This window comes from Astatotilapia calliptera, chromosome 14 (assembly GCF_900246225.1).
Source record: "Astatotilapia calliptera chromosome 14, fAstCal1.2, whole genome shotgun sequence".
NCBI classification, from domain to species: domain Eukaryota; kingdom Metazoa; phylum Chordata; class Actinopteri; order Cichliformes; family Cichlidae; genus Astatotilapia; species Astatotilapia calliptera.
Genome location: NC_039315.1, coordinates 26711780 through 26730254, shown reverse-complemented (window position 1 = coordinate 26730254; position 18475 = coordinate 26711780).

Below are 18475 nucleotides of genomic sequence, written 5' to 3'. Positions count from 1 at the left end.
TGAATAGCTTGCAGGTTTTTCTCATTTCTAAAGATATATATTTATGAAGGACTTTACTGGGTACACCTTAATGATATGTAGCTCTTCGTTGAACACCCTTTTGAATTCAGAACTGCCTTAATTCTTCATGGCATAGATGAAGAATTAAGAAGTGCTGGAAACATTCCTACTTTGGGCACTAAAGAGGGAAAAGTTGTGCCAATAAAATATCCCCCACCCTTTACACCACCACTGAAGCCTGAAGCATTGATACAAGGCGGGATGGATCCATGCTTTTATGTTGTTCACACCAGTTCTGACCCTACCAGCCCAATGATGCAGAAGATATTGAGATTCGTCAGACCAGTTTTCTGTTGTCCAGATTTAGTGAGCCCACATCAACACTAGCAGTAGTTTCCTGACAGGAGAGACACCCAGTTTGGTCTTCTACTGCTGTAGCGCTTCTCTTTAAAGGTTCAACCTGTTAAGCATTTGTAGATGCACTTCTACATATCTTGTTTGTAATGAGGGGTTATTTAAGTGTCTGTTGCCTTCCTACTAGTTAAAGGCAGTCTGAACATTCTCCTATTGCCACAACAAAGCATTTTCACCCAGAGAACTGCCGCTCACTGGATATATTCTCTTTTTTGGAGCATTCTCTGCAAACACTGGTGACGATTGTGAGAAGAAATCCCAGCAGTTTCTCAAATACAAACAGTTGAATAGGTGTACCTAATGAAGTGGCAGGTGAGTGGAAACGAACAGTTAACTAATAAACAAACAATTGACAGAAATCCAGTCAATTTAATGAAAAACATGCAACATGTAAATATGTGGATTAGCTGTTTGTTACTGCTTTCTATTAAGTCACATGGTAAATGGAACATGTTTTGCACTCCTGGCTCGGAAATCAATCAGTGTGATTTGCGATTTTATGACATTTCATTTTAAACGGCGACCTACATATCATTCATTAAATGGAAGTAATTAGATGTATATTAATGATGTTTCCTGCGCCAGCATGCATAATACTGGCACATTCAGAGAGGCACTCCCCTCCTGGAAAGTCTGCAGAAATCATTTTGTTTGGAATCTACAAAGATAATTTTCTTTCACTATTTGTGAACTCATGTATGTTATTTAATGTTACACATCAGCTAGCTTGGTTTGCATTAGCTTCCCGCAGTGTACATCCACTGCTGACAAATTGCTTTAGTTGCTGGTGTGCTCAGTCGTGACGTGGTGCAATATGAGCAAAAACCCCAGCGCTGTTACTTGCGTTGATTGTTGCTGGAAACCTGACTGAGTCAAACCATGTTGGTAGTGAATTAACAACCACATCCTCTGAAGCAAGCGGAGGATTTAGTTTTTTTTGTCTCCCCACTTTTTTTGTTTATGAATTACAGTTTGCCACCAGTGATATATGGCACTGATTTTTCATTCAATTTTGTAAATAGCTTGTAGCTTTTTGGTCATTATTTTCTCAGCAAGCCTAAGTTAAAAAGTCATTAAGGAGGTAATGACTAAATGTGTACGCAGGGCATAAAAAAATACCAGAAAGAGAAGGCGTATAATGCCAATAAAGTTCTGTCACTGGTAGCAATGACGTGGGAACCAACCATTATTGAAGCTGGGACACAGAGATAGGCTAATCTTAAACTTTTAGGAGCAAATACCAATGGAGGCCAAGGATACTGTTGACTTGGATATGACAGAATGGGGAATATACAAAAGGGTTACAGACACAAGCAGATCCTAGAATATCCACTGGCTTTGTACAAGGGCCGGGATTAAAGTTGAAGTTAACATTTTTTCCTGAATGTACTTATTTTAAAAAATGCAAATAGGGTGCCCATGAAAAACTAAAATATCAGCTGGCTCTTGTAGACCCTTACAGTAAATGTCAATAAAGAGCTAATAAGAAATCAATCAGGGAATAGATGGAGAACACAACAAACAATGACAGTGAATGTGTGGAAAGGCTGATTAGACTTTTGTTGCCGTGTGAATTCTGTAGCACGGTGCCACACCACTTGCCACCTATCATTAATATGCACTGTGGTGTTACGTGACAAAAGGCCATAGTCGAGGCAATTTCATTTCCTAAGCAAGGCCTCTGAGGAGTTCATTTCTAATGCCCTCCAACCACAGCTCCGTCTAAATTGCATTTGGAGAGAGGAAACGCTGTGTGATTGAGGGGTGGAGGACAAAAAAAACCAACCTTTTTTCGACTGGCCACCAGTTAAAAGGCAGAAATGACACAACGACACCGATATATAAAATTTCATGAATACATGATTCCCTCTGTAGTGTGTTCTCAGTCTCTGAAAGCCATGGCTCAATCTTTCACTGCGATGGAGGAGATTGCCTTGCCTCTGGCTCCAGTCGAAGGAGCTAGGAACAAGTGCTTTACAGCGTTGGCTCCACTTGTTGCATTTTCACTAATAAGACATGCCACTCACACGATTATTGAATGCTGTTGCTGATGTAGACTGATGAAATGAAATTAAGTTTGTGGTTTTCCTTTGAGGAGCAGCTGAGACAGATTGTCTCGTGGCAAACCTCAGAATGAGCTGTCTGTGAGGATTAATCTGGATTTCATTTCAGTAGATGCTGTGTCAAAAAAAAAAGAAAAGAAAAATGCTTGTTCTAATTTTTCATTTCTGTATATTTAGCCTGGTTAGCTTAGCATAAACTAAACAAGCACGTTGGAGTTTAGCTTTCCGTAAATTTAGAGGAAAACGGCTAGCCAGTCAAAGACTTCAATTTGAAGTCTCCACTTCTGTTGTGCAGGTAGTTTTGGTCTGTCAACGGTGATAATCCGCCGCTGGCACCACAGCCTAACTGAGGGATGGACAATGGAGTCCAGTCCTGGCCAAAATCATATCCCCATTTTAAAAGCACCTGCTCCTGTTGTCAAATGACATGTGATGTGTTATTGTAAAGTCAGAATGCTACCGGTCATGTCTTCCTATTAACAGCCCAGATATGAAAGTATTAAAGTGTCCATACTGGAATAAGTTACAGTTTATTTTTTTCATAGTTTTTTCATAATTTATGGACAGTAAATTACTCAGTTTCTTACTCATTGTTGCAGCAAGGGCCAGATGTGATCTCCTTAAAGTGACTTTTAGTTATAATATTGTTATTTTTCTCTGAGTTATTGATTCTGTCACTCGTTAGCTAACATAAGCTAATGTGGGTCTATTAGCCACAACTTACCAACCAACCACATGACATAACGGTCCGCACTGGCAGAAAGATGGTGCTAAACTTGTTTTTAAAACTTTAACTTCAAGCACTTATTTTTTAAATCCAGCTTCAATACAGTATTATATCTATGTCAGCTTTTAGAGCAGGGCTCCATGATCTAAATTAGCCTTTACATGTGTAGCGTCTGAAAACAAAGTAGTACTCGTTTTTTTTCTTTCCTGTTCGTTACTGTGGGCAGTATATCTATCGAGCAGTTTGTCAAAAAACCCTGATACTCTGGTACTAATTGATACTAAAAAATACTGCATTAGATACTCATTTGCAGGAATACTGATACCAAGTCTTCACCTCCTTCAGCTGACGCACAACTTCACACTGCTCTACAGCACACAGCCTCTCCTCTCCACTACTAGCAGCTATACACATAAACAGCAGCACTGTAAACCTGGTGAATCAGTCTTCATGAAAATTTGCATAAGGTCATTAAAGTTCCTGTTTTAATAACATTGAAATATTAAACAATTATCATAAATGTTAACCTTGTCAGCACAATGGTGAACATTAGTTTAGCTATTAGCAATTACCTGCATTAGCCTTCTGTTATCATTACGGTAGCAGCTGTGGCTAATAACCAAAAGCTAACTTTAATTTTAGATCTAGACAACAAATGATATCAATCCTGCTCATTTATAGACAGACATAACACAATTCTTTGTGTCTTTGAAGCAAGTCAAAGTGTGTCAAAATCCCTGGTCGCAGTTGAGAAAAGTGTACAGGAAACCAGAAAGCAGAAAAATAAGGGGGAAAAGGTTTTCTTAATTTTGTCTTTTTCCCCTCTGGTATTGAAAATGATATAGAGTATGTTCCTGCATATCAGTATCAAGTTTGAAATACTGGTATAGTGACAACCCCTATAGCTACCCCCTTCTCAGCACTCCTGTAAGTGTGACTTAAATCAAAACAATCCTGCTAATGCAGAGGATACATGGCTTAAGAGCAGCAACACTATTAGTGAGACGTCTCTATACTGTGTGTTGTGCTTTATACAGTTTAAAGAAGCCTTTGCCAGCTCAGATGGTAGCAAAGGAGTGCCAAAGTAAAGGAAGCCAGTGCAATCGATATTATTTAATTAAATAGATATGGTGATTAAACAAAGTAATATATCACTTGTGCAGCAGATGAGCCACTTTGTTTGTAGCACAGGTCAAGAGAAAAAGCTAGCTCTTGTTAAGCCATCAAAAGCAAACTCATCGAAACCTTTATGTTTGTGCAGTTTTACAGCATGTTGCAGTACACAGGTTTTCTGGCACTTACACAACAAGAAGTGACAAATGAAGTGTTAAATAGGAATGAGAATTCTGGTAATTACATCCTTTTGCAATCTGTCTGCTTTGCTTGGCCACAACACTTGATGGATGATACGTAATCGTTGCTCTGTGATAGGACATTGTTCAGTCACTTGAGAACGACAAATGGGAGACTTAATTTAAATGGTCTATGAATTGTCCTTTGTTCCCTTTTAACTTGAGATGTTTTTTGGCACTCTAATTTGGCAATTAGTGAGCTACATTTTAATATGCATTTATATGGAAACTTCTGTAATCGCAGCTTTTAGCTTTTATATTTTCCCTTCATTATGAGTCTGTACAGGAAAAATTACCACCTGTCACAACAGTCAGCCAGGAAAAGAAATTCAATTTCTTTATTGTCCACCTTGTCTTTTTTTTTTTCTTACAAGGAGGGGTGGCTTGAGGTGGGAGATATGGTTCTGCCTCGCCTGCATGAGTGCTCCGGAGGGAAAGGCAAACCAAAAGGCATGCCTTTTTAACAAAAGGTCAGTATGGGCTTTTCTTGCTCCCAGTGGATTCTGCATTTCACTCAGGAATAAAGAAAACAACAACTGCTCCTCTTAGTGTGACTCACCAGGCTTAAAAAGGAGATTAAACTCCGTCCCCCACCCCTCACACTTCGCTTGCTCTTTCCAATAGAGAAGTAATGGTCCTCTCTCCCTGCAGATTGTCTTGAATATACCAAGATGATTATCTATTGTGGGTTTGATGAGGCTATAGATGCATGTATAATGTATGTATAATACATCCTCAATATCCATCCTATACCCGTGTCTCCCTCCATGCTAGGATGAATTTCTGTCTTTAAACAATTAGCTAACAGGGCTGTTTTGTTACTGGTCTGGTGAATATCATGCCACCAGTGAATGTCACTTTTTACCCCTTCAGCTGTCCTATGACTGTGTAGGCAGTCAGAGCTGTGGATCCAAATGCAGGACTCAGATGCAGAATTAAATCAAATCACAGCCAGAGAGCACTGGAACTTGAAATGGAATTACTAATCATGGAGAATATGACATGAGAGAAACACACAGCATGATGGGCGACATGACAAAAGGGAGACTAAGACAATATATAAATGCATGCAGGCATTTAGGGAACAGGAAACGGGTGGCAGCACAGCAGACACTAATCAAAGGAGACAAGAGAAGTTAAGCTGAACATAGCACACTCGGGATGAGGGACTATCAAAAGAACACAGGAAACTAACACTGAGACAGACTGAGACATACAAACGTGACACAGAGAGAAAGGCAAACACATAAAGATATGGACTGTGGAAACACAAAGGGGAACAAAAAAGGGGAGGCGTGACTGAAGGAGGTACCATGGTTAACTTAAAAGAAGACGAGAAGACTAGACAGGGGACATAGGGAGACAAGTACGGATGACACGGGAACAGACTGATGAAAGGTTACGAAAGTAAAACAGGAAATCACCAGCACTGAGACTAATAAACTATTTAACAAACACAAACTCTTGGTTACCGGTACAACAGTGCATGTCTGCAGCCGTCTGTAGAACACGGGAGGCCCTGTCCACAAACTCGAATACCCATGTGTCCCATGGTATATTACTGGCCACCATTTGGTGTGGGGAGGGGGAGGGGGCTGCTTCCTTATTTACAAGGGGTGACTAAAGTTGATTTGGCAGATTTTACCTGCCTTACTTTTACTTATCATGAACAATGCGATAGCAAACCCACAGTGGGTAGATGTAGGTGGACTGTGGGGCTGCATGTGTTGATTAAATTCACATATATCCCACACAGGCCCAAAGTGGTTGTGCAAACACAGCAGTTTTGCCCTTTAGAGTCCATGTATGGGTTTTCTGTGGGCAAACCTCTCGCCACTCGACGGACTTTTAATAACTGTTCATGCATGATTTTCACTGAAACCTGGCTGGACAGCGCCATTCCCGATGCGGCTATCGATCTAGCAGGCCGCACCACCTATCGAGCCGACAGGTCTGCGGACTCGGGTAAGAAGACTGGCGGGGGGCTGTGCATCTATATTAACAACCTTTGGTGCACGAACGTCACGGTAACGGAAAAACTGTGCAGTACAGAGGTAGAACTGTTGGTGTTAAAGTGCCGTCCATTCTATCTCCCTCGGGAATTTTCTGCCGTTTACATCTGCGCTGTTTACATTCCACCAGATGCTAATGCTAAGCTAGCGTTAGCACAATTGAGCAGCAGCATCAATAACAGCTTGGTAGCACACCCGGACAGTGTCTTTATTGCGGCTGGGGATTTTAACCACGCGGACCTCAAATCTGTACTTCACAATTTCCACCGTAATGTGAAGTGTGCTACCAGAGGAGATAGAATGTTGGACCAGGTGTACACCAACATGGCGAATGCGTACAGAGCCCAGGCTTATCCCCACCTGTGTCTGTCAGACCATCTCTCCCTTCTGCTACACCCAATATACACACAAAAGATCAAGAGCACTGGGATTACAACCAAAACCGTGAGAACATGGCCGCAGGATGCTATTCCGATGCTTCAGGACTGTTTCCACTGCACAGACTGGGATGTATTCAAGGTGCAGGACACTGACAATCGTGTCGCATTGGACAGTTACACCTCCACTGTCTTGGACTACATCTGTTTCTGTGTGGACAATGTAACAACTTGGAAACGATTCCGTGTGTTCCCTAATAATCCACCCTGGATGACACACGGAGTTCAACAACTTATTCGAACAAGGAACAACGCTTTCAAATCCGGGGACCAGGAGGCATACAGTGCTGCCAGGGCCAACCTGAGAAGAGGCATCAAGACTGCCAAGCAGCAGCACAGGAGGCGTATCGAGGCCAGGTTTGAGAACAACACAAACCTAAGGCAGGTCTGGGAGGGCATCAGGGCTATCACGGACTACAAAAGAAGAACACCATCACCCTCAGCCGACAGTTCTACTCTGGCTGAGGATCTAAATCTCTTTTATGCCCGTTTTGACAGGGAGAACACCGACCCTGTCCTGTCCCCTCTCCCCTCAACCGACCCTGCTCCGGTCCTGAGCACTCATGAGCTGAGGCGTGTGTTCCGGAGCATTAACACCAGGAAGGCGGCCGGGCCGGATGGAGTGCTGGGCCGGGTGCTAAAAGACTGTGCTGCGGACCTGGCGGACGTCTTCACCTCTATATATAACACCTCGTTGTCCTGTTCACTGGTACCATCCTGTTTCAAAGCAGCAACCATCGTTCCCATCCCAAAACAGTCAAATGTCACATGTCTGAACGATTTCAGACCTGTGGCACTCACCCCCATTCCCGCCAAATGCCTGGAGAGACTGGTCATTAAACACATCAGAGCTGCTTTTCCACCATCCCTGGACTCGCACCAGTTTGCATACAGGGAGAACCGGTCAACCGAGGATGCGATCGCCACAGTGCTGCACACATTACTGAAGCACTTGGAACACAGGAACACCTATGCACGGCTCCTCTTTGTAGACTACAGCTCGGCTTTTAATACCATCCGGCCATACAAACTCCGTCCCAAACTCCACCAACTGGGACTTAACTCCTCTCTGTGCAACTGGATTGTGGACTTCCTCACTAACCGTAGACAGAGTGTCAGAGTGGGTAAGAACACCTCTTCCACCCTTGTGGTCAACACCGGTGCCCCTCAGGGGTGTGTTCTGAGCCCTCTGCTATACACTCTCTTCACCCATGACTGTATTTCCTCCTGCGCGTCCAATCTCATTGTTAAGTTTGCAGATGACACTACAGTGCTCGGACTTATATCCAACAATGATGAGACAAACTATAGGACAGAGGTGCAACAACTAGAGTCATGGTGCCACGACAATAACTTGGTCTTAAACACCAAAAAGACCAAGGAGATCATTGTAGATTTCCGGAAGAGGGTTCATAACAACCATCTGCCTCTCTTCATTGGCAGTGAGGCGGTGGAGAGGGTGAGCAGTTTTAAATTCTTGGGGGTAACTGTGACCGAGGACCTGTCCTGGGGCAACCATATCACCTCAGTTGCACGGAAGGCCCAACAGCGCCTCTACTACCTGAGGAGACTGCGGAGTGCACACATTCCCAGATCTCTGATGTTGAACTTCTACAACTGTGCCATCAGCAGCGTTCTGACGTATGGATTTCTAGTGTGGTTCCCCAGCTGCACCAAGGCCGATCAGCAAGCACTCCAGCGGGTGGTGAAAGAAGCTGGCAGAATTATTGGAACAAGTCTGCCAGAGATCAGTAATATCTTCCCCACTCGCTGTCTGAGGAGGGTGCACAGTATCCTGCGGGACCAACATCACCCTGCGCGCCACCTTTTCCATCTGCTGCCCTCAGGGAGAAGGTACAGGTCTATACAGGCCAGAACATCCAGACTGGCCAACAGCCTGTATCCACAGGCTGTGAGGCTCCTGAACTCTCTGCCCCCCTCTCACGGACAATAACCATATCCAACTTCTTAATAGCAATGAACTGGTCTGCATTGGTGCATCATATCTTTATTCTCTTCCCCCTCCTCCCCCCCCCCCCTCTTTCTTAAATAGATAACTATCATATCTGATATCATATCTCACAGTACAATAATATTGAATGGGTTGCATTGTTGTATTTTGTCATGTTTCTCAGGTCTTTGTCTGAATTTCTACGAACATTATTGCTAAGGATTGTCTTATTGCATTGGAGTCACACTGGGTTAAATATGTACACTTGGGTTTTAAGGGGTATTTATTATTTTCTTCTTTTTTTTGGGTTGTATGGAAGCCCCAAACGCAATTTCATTGTTCTTGACAATGACAATAAATAAAATAAATACTAACCTACTATAGATTTCGCACAGAAAACCACAACATGGGCCCCGAGGGGCAAAATGACAGTGGGTTAACCCATAAGGGGGGCAATGAGTGTTTTCTGTAGGCACACCCACGATAGGGAGCCCACAGCAGATTACCCAGATCTTTGCTGGTGGTTGGATCTAAATTTTCACCCAGTAGTATACATATTCTGTGGCACAGCATTGTGATGACATAGTTTAAACAAAAAAAAACTTGCTGTTTAATCAATGTAGAAAAGAGCGAAAGCTTTGTGTTTCAGTAATAGCAGCAAGCCAGTCTCCTTATCTTTCCCCACTGCTTCAACAGCAAATCCATATAGTGAGGCTAAGTGAAGTGAAACCAAAGTCACTGAGTGGTAATTGTATATGGAAGCCAATACATAAAACGAGTTATCAACATCCAGTCCTGGCATCTTGTCCAAAACGGATGAGCCCATCATTAAAAGGGAGCCTCTTTGTAAGTGTGAGGCCTCCAGAGATCCCCTGCAGATTGCTTATTTCACGGCCCATGTGTGTGATTTCACCCAGATTTTCGGGAATAGACTGTTTAATGATGAATGCAGCCGGTTTGTGAATCTTCTACTCATGCTGCCCAATCCCTATATCCATTCTCCTTTTAACACAACCCAGAGACAAACACTATTAATAGCTCATGCTGTTTTATTTTTTATTTTTTATTATTATTTTTTTTTTATATAGCTCATGCTGTTAACAGTTAATGATGCTCAAATCAAAAGCAGCAGATCAAAGTTTTTTATGTTATTTTTTTTTTTTTTTTTCAAAAAAAGAAGTAATTCAAAGCTCTCACCTACTTGCAGGTGCGGAGATCATGCCATTTTGGGGGGGAAAGGAATAAAGTAAAAATTAGCTCCGAAGTTATTTTGAGCCCGTCTTTTCCCACGCAGATGAAGAGAGGTTTCATGTGCACGCTCAAACAAACTGCAGTAATTACAGCAATTCATGCTCTGCAACAACACTGACGTGTCCTCAAAATGACACTCGGAGGACCATGAGATTAAATTAAAATCAGGACTGCATAAACAAAGACAGTTTCAACATAATCTAAACTTTTTGGTTATCAAAAAAAGTAAAAGAAATAAGTATGGAGAAACCGGAAAGACTTCCAGGAGAGAGGAGTGAGGCTTGAATGCTAAAGAGCAATGCAGGGTGTTGCGAAAATTGCACATCGCATTGCAAATGGAAGAGTTCTTACTGGGAACTTAGGTGTGCATGTGAATCTTGTGTGAATCCGCACACTGTATGTGGTGGAGAGTGTGTCGAAGTACAACCGTGTATTTTCACTAAAATGTAGTTTTTGTGTCATAGACATTCAGTTCTCCTAATAGGACTCTCAGTCTTTTTACACAAAGGTCACAGTCCTAACATCCCAACATCTGATATGGTTTCCACATTCTTCAGATTTCCTTGTTGGACTTTCAGCTTGTTTTGTCACCGTTGCCGGCCGCCATTGCTTATGATCAACAAACTGTATGTTGCCTTAAATGGAAGTAATGTAGCATTGTGTGTGCACATGTTAGTGTATGTGTCTGTATGTTCACATGTCTTCAAACTGCCATTCAAACCTTCACTGAGGGAAGCCCATTTCTCAAATAACATCAGGTATATTGTTGTAACCCTGTCCATTTAGGAAAGTTAGGGTCATGGCTATCAATCTCTGCCTGGTGTCCCGTCTCCTCAGACCTTTTAGCATCCATTCAACCATCCATCTTCTTCCTGTTATCCAATTCAGGGTCACAGAGGCTGGAGCTTATCCCTACTGTCATAGGGTGTGAGGCTGGGTAGCCCTTGGACAGATCTCCAGGCTGACTCAGAGGGAGACACAACCATTCTCCCATTTACACATTCAGACCAATTATAATCACCAATATGTCTGTGAAGGTTCTCAGTCATCCAGGTCATCGTAGTCAAAGGAGCTTGCAAATGGAGTGGGAGTATCCCCCCGTTTAAATCTGGGACTCCCCACCATTTGACCTTAGAACTGAAGAAGCTTCTCGGATGAGAGGTGAAACGTCTTCAAGCAACTTAAAGAAGTCCAGACGCTTTTCTTTGCAAGCTCCTTTGACTATAATCACCAATAAACCCAACAATATGCCTTGGGCAGATACAGGCAAACAACATACAAACTGCTCACAGAAAGGCCCCAGCTGTCCAGCAGATTCAAATCCAGGACCTTCATCTTCTGAGACTACCACAATGCAGCTGCAGCTGAAAAGAAAGCTGAGTGCAGTCCACTAACCTTTCACATTAAAAGCACATTTAACCCAGTTTTAGCCCGGTCCAGCTTGTACCAGTTACACTTTAGTCAGTCTAAAGTGCTGCACTACTACTGTCACTGGGACTCCGCATCTACTCTAGGAGGTGCACACACAACCCTTAAGAACGGACACCAACGAAACCTGAGAATTGCTGCTAACCATGTCAGTCTCTTTATAAAAGTAGCGAACCGATCTTCTGATGGTTGCTTCAAGCAGGAAAACTCACCATGTCACAAACTGACAAAAAGTTCCCTGCACTCCACAGTCACAGATCTCAATCCAGCTGGATATTTGCAAGGTGCACTGAATAAAGTGGCCGGTGGGTGAAGATGTATGATTCAGTATGCCTTTCTATTAAAAGATATGTTGTTACACCAAATTCAGCATTTTGAAGTGTTACACAAACATCCTCTTTTAAATTCATCTCAAAGTCCTTTATTTTTTCATTAAAGGAAATTAGTGTGTTGAACATCTGGATTTTCAAACTATTTCCTTACAGTTTCCAGATTTTTAATTTTTTTTAAAAAATAATAACAGCAAATTTAAAAAAACAACAGAACAACAATATGGCCTAGACTCAAAAGGTAGAACACTTTTTTTTTTTTTTAAAAAAGGAAAAAATAAATCAGGAATAAAGATTTTTTTTCTAAACCACCTTTAGGAAATGTCCCTTTGCCTCCTCAACAACATTAAAATTGAATTTTACTCTGTTGGTTCCTGGCCTTGATCTTCACCTGCCTGACCCTTTCTCTAGTCCTTTTGCCACGCTGAGTGAAATGGTTGCCAGCTGTGTTTCAAATGCAATGTCTCCCATGTAAAAAGTAAATTCAGTTTTGCAGTCGAATCATTAACTTTGGAAACTTTCATTTTTCTGATATTTAAGTGTGATAAAATCCTTGCACGATGTGGACTAGAAATCATTCAACCACACGATTTCATGCAGGCAGCAATGGCATTTAATTGAAGATGCATTTAGAAAATAAAGAGCGTGTAAATGTACATGCTGACATAGAAATTACTATAAAAATATGCAGTATGTACTTGATGATACAGGCTCGCCTATATAGCACGTAGTCATTTTTAACTGTTGGTGATTTGATTCCTCTTCTTATCGGCGCAAAATTGCATGCAGTTATATTTTACTTTTCCATCTCCAGCTGTTAAAACTGTCACAGCCTTTGTGTTTGTATGTGTGCGTTACTGTTAAAGTTAGACAAAAACACAGTGTTTGTCAGATCAGAGAATGAGCGTGATCACACTTTTTCAAGAAATAATAGAACAAAACCCAGTCCGCCTTGTGGAGCAGCAACTCGAGAGCTCACTGAGAGTTTTTGCTCCCCAGCTAAAAGCTCACACAATTGATGAGTCAGCCATGATACAGAAATAGGGACTGTTTCACATCTTTCTTTTCGCTCTTTGTGTCACGCGTCTTGGAGACATGCTCCGCATGTTGCACGGGAGACGCGAACTGAGTCACTGTCATCACAATAGGGAATGTAGAGGCTTCATTATTTGCAATGCACATTTCACTGTAGAGATGCTTTTAAGCCTGACAGCCTTGTTTCTTAACTTTGTTTGTACAGTAGGAGCAATCAGCACTCTGCAGTTTCCTCTGCAGTATATGGAGTGTAATTTAGCTGGAATAACATGCTACAGTATTATGTAGTGAAGATGGAGATGGATGGAGCGAAGAGCAGTCAGTAAATGTAATGTGCATCACTGTGGTTTGAAGACAGGATTTTCTCTGAACAGGACAGCTGAGAGGACGTGGAATAGAATGAGCAATATACAGTCCTGTGCAAAAGACTCACCCTTCATTTCTTTATATTTTGTTTCCAAGAAGGCAGACTTTTTTAAATTAAAGCCAGAGTTTTCCTTTGGCTGCTTTTTTCACTCTTTTTCAGTCCAGTCCTTGTACCTGACCATTTACAGACTAATTGAATTTTATGTTCATCGAGACCTTTAGCTCTGATCTGACATAACAGACAACTTAACAAAGTATCTTTATGTAACTTTAGGCATGTCGTTACTAGCAGCCGTTCCCATAAACGCATAATTTGTTCTCATTTCTCTAATTACATCTACAAATTATGCCAAATTACACAAGAACTGGACTGAAAATGAGGGGCAACAGTGAACGATAAACCTTAATGTGAAGTTTTTGGTTCAAATTATCATCAGTAAGAACAGAGGAGTTCAGAAGAGAGGCTCATCAGTGAGTGTACACAGCCATCTGTCAGATATTGTGGAGGCTCTGTCATGGTTTTGGGCTGGATTTTATCACAATTGATGGAATTATAAACTCAGAAAGGTACCATTATAGTTTGACCCATATTATCTGGAAAGCATTTGATTGGTAACAGCTTAATTTTCAGCTCGACAAAGATCCCAAACACACAGCTAGTGAAGTAAAAGCTTACATGGATAGAAAAAAACAGACAGTGGAATACTTTCAGTCATGGATTGGCCTCCCCGGAGCCCATACCTCAACATTATTGAAGCACTGTGGAATTAAAATACCTTTCCATTGATGTTTCTTAAAGAAAACAGGGTGACTGAGCTCATTATGGCAAAGGATACTTTAGTTTGCATTGTATTACGTAACCTTGCAAATGTAATGAAACCTGTATGGTAGTACATAAAAAGTATGCTCATTATTGGAAAAGTAATAGTAATGCCAGATTTTGTGATCATAATAATAATTAGACTATAATGAGAAAGTCTATTTTTGCAATGACTTGTTTTCTTTTCTTTTTTCAGCTTTTCCAAGAAAACTATTGAAGGAAAAAATCTAAACATATTAGATCCGCTATAAATCATAAAGGCAAAATGCAACTAATAACATTAAAGGGCCAAATGTGCTATTTTCTGAGAGTGGCGGCATTTCGATTTTCAATTAAAGTCACCTTTCCAACATGACCTTATTGATGAGACTCTAGCGTCACATAACAGCTGCAGGGAGAGAGACTGAAAGAGGGCTTCCCAAGAGAGATAACTGGATATGCCTATTCTCTAAACTGCCTCTTAAATTTTGAATATACTGTACACGTACCAAACACTATAGTACAAATACGTCTTGAACATGTGTCGACATAAACAGAGCTTTAGTTTAACTGCCTTTCAGTCTTTGAAAGAAGACAGCATGCACCACAGTAAATAACCAACATTACTGTATTAAACTGGTCTTTTCAATTTCCCTTTTTCTTGTTGATATTTCTGCAGTGTCTATATGGTAGTTCACCGACTGTCTATTTTGTCTGTCTCCCTCTTTATACCAGCATTGCTGTTCTTTCATCTTACAACCTGTCATCTGTGCCATTCCTAATTAGAACAGTTAATTATACACTATTTCCAGGGACCAAATTGATTTGATCTGCACTGACCTCGCATTATTTGTGTCAAAAGACATGAGCAGAAAATCAATTTTCCGTGCAGCCTTTCTGCTCCTTCAGCCTCAAAAATTTCTGTTTTCTTCTGAGTTTAAACTTGGAAATGTAACATCAAACGCTGCTCTGTGAACAAGCACTTGTGTATCCATGCATAATGCAGCCACATTGAAAACACAGTTATTACTATTTGCCATGCTGACTTGCAGTCAGGCATAACGCAGGTTGACAAACAGCATCTGTACAGATATCAGCCTTAAACAAGACAGCGAAGCTCCTTTGTAACATGGGAGTATACAGAATATACAGTATATGCACTCACGTGAGGAGAATACACGAACATTTGTTCTGTGTGTGTGTGTTCAGTTGTTTTTTTCCCTATACAGCATTACTCGTGAGCACCAAATGGACTCATAGGTATCATCAGTACCTCAGTCACCTTGCAACAGAAGACAGAAGCCTATTGATTTGTGGGTGAAGCAATTATATGGCTTTGATAGGCTCCTTTCTGACTTACCACACATGTTGGCATGTATATGCACAACAGAGCAACTGAGACATTTTTAGAAACGGGCTATGCTATTGGTGCCTTGTTTCTTTTGTAGAAAACAAGATAGAAGATAATCTGCATGATACCACAATAGATTAGCAGTCTCACTTGCAGTTTAATTAGTATTGATCGTGGGATTTTTCTTTGTTAGCAGTGGTTAAATAAAAATCTATCAAAGAGATACTAGTGAGGTTCAAATTTTGTGTAAAGCAGCCACAATCAGTATCATTGATGATGACAAAGAGTACTGTTAACCTTACAGCACACAATGTTATTGGATGGGCATTAATAGGACCAGAGGTATAATGAATCTTTGAACATCTGCATAAGTGCTTGTACTGAAGTACAGATTTAAATTAAAATGGAGAACTTTGGTGACATGCTGGTGAGGTGGTTAGCACTGTTGCCTCAGAGCACAGAGGTATTTGGTTTGGGTGTGTGTGTGTTTCATGTACGTGTGTGGGCTTGTCAAAGCACATCGAAGTATCCTCGCCCAAGATACTGAACCCACAGTTACCCCAATGCATCAGTGTGAGGGAGCACTTGTGTGAATGTGTGTATGATTAAGTGAATGGTGCTTGTACTAAAAAGCACTTTGAACGTTTAGTTAGAGTAGGAAGGCGCTGTATAAGTGGCAGTCCATTTGCTATCTACAATGGCTGCTTAATAATTTGTAAGTATGTATTCATACATGAAAATATACAGTATAAACCTGCATAAGGCTGAGAGTTAAGTCATCAGCAGGATGATCATGTGATCATATAGCCATATCTGTCTGGTTACAATAAGAATGAGTTCAAATATGACTATGAATAATATTATATAAGTATTTGATGAGAAGTCAGACCCTGCCTTTCACATTAAAAACTCATTCTGCCTTGAGACAGACTGAATGATCTGATGAATGCATGATGAGAAGGAAAGAGGGGGCAAAGGAGCTAGTGCTGGCTCATCATCTACTCTGGTTTTAGTATGCGTAAAGAAAGAAGAGGAAGTGGTTGAACATTTGAACTGCCTGGAAAAAGTCTGCTTCCCGTCTGCTGTGACCTCTGGTGAAACCTGCAGCGAGGCTATAAAATCAAACTTGATTCACTGCATGGAAACCTGCAATAAGTAGTGAGTGTTTGTGTAATGAAGCAAAGGATGACACCAAATTAGACTTTAGACTTTAAAAACGAATGTACTGTCACTTCTTCCCACTTATGTTGGCTAACCTTGTTGAGCACTTAATGCTTCAATAAGTCTACATCAGAGTCATTAGGATGCTTCATCATATGTCTTTTTAGCTTGACTGGACTATTAAAACATCTGATTAAAGCTTAAGCAAGCTCTTCTCATTAGTCTGAAAAGGCACCTCGTTAATTATGTTGTCATTATATCCTTTGCATGAAAGAGATTTTAGCTCATGTGACACAAAGGCACAACCTGAAAGGACGTTATTGTGAATCGTTAATTGGTATTGACTTTACAAAGTGACACGTTTCCCATTTGGTCATTAAACTCATTGAAAGTGTCATGAACCAAGGTTCACGCACATAGCGGGGACCCAAAAGCAGACTCAGTACAAATCTTCTGGAACTATGTACAGGTTTATTGGTTTAACAGAAAAGATCAGGAACAACGAGGGGAGACAAAGATCTAACTTAACGTCGAGGAAATCAGGAACAGAAATGCCCTGGGAAAATGTAATTGGGACCGTCGGAAGAACCAGAGTCAGACAGTGGGATTGGAGGGGAGGGTGTCATGTCACTTTTGGAAATAATTCTGTCATCATCCACTTCAGTTGTCTTTTATTGTCTTTTAGGCCTTTTTGGTGTTGCTCAGCTGTTAAGTGAATTCATTTTTTAAGAAAGAACCAGATTGTTGAATTGTTACATCTAAAGAAATGGTTTTTTTCTGATTATTGATGAGCAAACTGCCTCGCATTGACAACTCTTTGGGCCTCATATTTAATTTTGCATCAAAATTACAGTGACTCAACATCAGGTGTTTTCTGTTACATTTTTCATGGACTAATGAGCCGCAAAAAAGAGTGTTAGTCACGTTTGTAGTTAATTTTGAGTGTCTGAAAATGGGGGACTGTGAATAAAAAGGGCTTTAAATTTTAATAATAATTTTTGTACCACTGAATTAAACCTGAAAGTGTGAACTTCAGTCACATAGTCAAGACAGCCTAAGCAATAAAATCCCATATTTGAGTTTAAATTTAGGACATGTTTGCACCCTGCACTCAAATAGCACTGTAGAAAAAGTATTTTTTACATGTGTGTATGTGCTGGTCACGCCATGCCTCTCTTGCCCATGTGTTTACACTGGCACATGATCCATGTTCAGTGATACTGTCAGTGTCCTTCCCTGGTTCCCGGCACCCATATAAGAGGAACTGACTGGCTAATGGGTTTTGACAGGGCAGAAAATTGATCAAGTGGCTGATCAAAAGCTCACTGCTAGAAGGCTGTTGAATGACAATTTGGGGTGATGGTGAGTGTGTCAAATTAGAGCTTTATCAAGGCTGAGGCACAGTGTGGTGCTCCCTATCCAAAGCTCATTACCAATGAGTGATGTCTGAAATATAATTTTTTCCAGCAGGATTGTACAGTAAGAGGGAAAAAACTGATTTTATGAGAATGATAGCATAGCAGTGACCATACGCTCTGACGTCTAGGTGGAGAAGCTAAGCCATGAAACTCAATGTTGGTAAGTAAAAGTAAAAAGTAAAAGTAAGTAAGTAAGTAAAATTTTATTTATATAACACATTTCTAGATAAGAGATCACAAAGTGCTTTACAAGGTATAGACACAGATTAAAAAGATGAAGTACAGTCAAAAGTTAACAAAATGCAATTTTAAAAAGATGTGTTTTTAGCTGTTTTTTAAAAGTAATCAGTGAATAAGCAGATCTTAAGTTCTGAGGAAGAG